A 1,240-nucleotide genomic window follows, 5' to 3' on the forward strand; every position below is an offset into this window, starting at 1 on the left:
AATATGAATTCTACTCCTAGTTATGATGGCCTTGCAATGCTAATTATAATGAGACTTCCTATGAGCTTTAAGGACTTTGGTATTGTTAGGCAGCGTCACTGGTTACCTGTTGCTTAAATCATTAACCAGTTGGCCGACTTGATTCTCCAGTGCTCTTCAAGATGATGATTGGCTTGCCATATATTCTTTCATCAAAGCTTCAAAATAAGACAAGTTAGTAGCCTGATTGAAACTCTTCCCTTGATAATTATGCCTTTGTTGTGGTTATGCTGATGATATGGCACGGTCGACTGTTGATTGAAATGTTATTACTGGTTACTGAAGTTGTATTGTACATCATTTGGATGGCCACATTTTGACTCCTCCATGACAAATTGGGATGGTTTCGGTAGTTGGCATTATATGAATTCTCATAAATTTTGGAATTATCTCCCATATTAAAATTTCTCACAAAACAAATGGACTCAGGGTTTTGTGGACATTCATCATAATTATGTGCATCTCCATAATAAACATAAGAGGGTTTAGACATTTTTTACCTCACATATGCCACTCGGCCTTTGCAATTTCTTTACCATATCTGTCAATACTGTGATTTGAGACGCCATTGAGTTCAGCACTTTAGTGTCTGGTGTTGCAGCATTACATCTATCGAACATGTTCCTCGTATTGGAGTACTGATAGTCGTTATTGGAAATCCTCTCCAATATATCTTATGATTCATTGTAGGACTTGTCCAGCAGTGCTCCATTTGCTGAAGAATCAACCACCATGCGAGTCTATATATTCAACCCATTATAAAACATCTCCATTTGTGTCCATTGGGGAAATCTATGCATTGGTCACTTTCGTAGTAACTCCTTGAAACACTCCCAAGCTTCATACAAATTCTCATCTTCAAGTTGCTTGAAAGAGGTAAGGTCATTCTCAGCTTTTCATTCATATTAGGATGATTAAAGCGCAACATAAATTTTTGAGCGAGTTCATTCCAGGATGTTATAGCACCTGGTGGCAGTGAATTGAGCCATGATCTAGCTTTATCGTGCAATGAATACGGAAATAGCTTCAGCTTCGAAGCCTCTTTAGGGACTCCTTGTTGTACGAAGGAATCACATACTTCCATGAATGCTCTAAGGTGTGCTCTTGGATATTCAATGAACGAGCTGCTATATTGCCCCATAGAATGCATCATTTGAAACATCATTGGTTTTAGCTCAAAGTTGGCAGCTTAGATGGTTGG

General features: G+C 38.4%; 1 non-coding gene across 1 annotated transcript; it reads left to right on the plus strand.

The window, feature by feature from the left end:
* Positions 1 to 828: 828 nt before the first annotated feature.
* LOC120170995 lies at positions 829 to 934 on the plus strand. The gene has a single exon (XR_005520835.1). It is a non-coding gene; the product is annotated as a small nucleolar RNA R71 (small nucleolar RNA).
* Positions 935 to 1,240: the final 306 nt, after the last annotated feature.

The sequence above is a fragment of the Hibiscus syriacus genome, unplaced genomic scaffold (assembly GCF_006381635.1).
Source record: "Hibiscus syriacus cultivar Baekdansim isolate YM2019G1 unplaced genomic scaffold, ASM638163v2 tig00111806_pilon, whole genome shotgun sequence".
Classification (NCBI taxonomy): Eukaryota; Viridiplantae; Streptophyta; class Magnoliopsida; order Malvales; family Malvaceae; genus Hibiscus; species Hibiscus syriacus.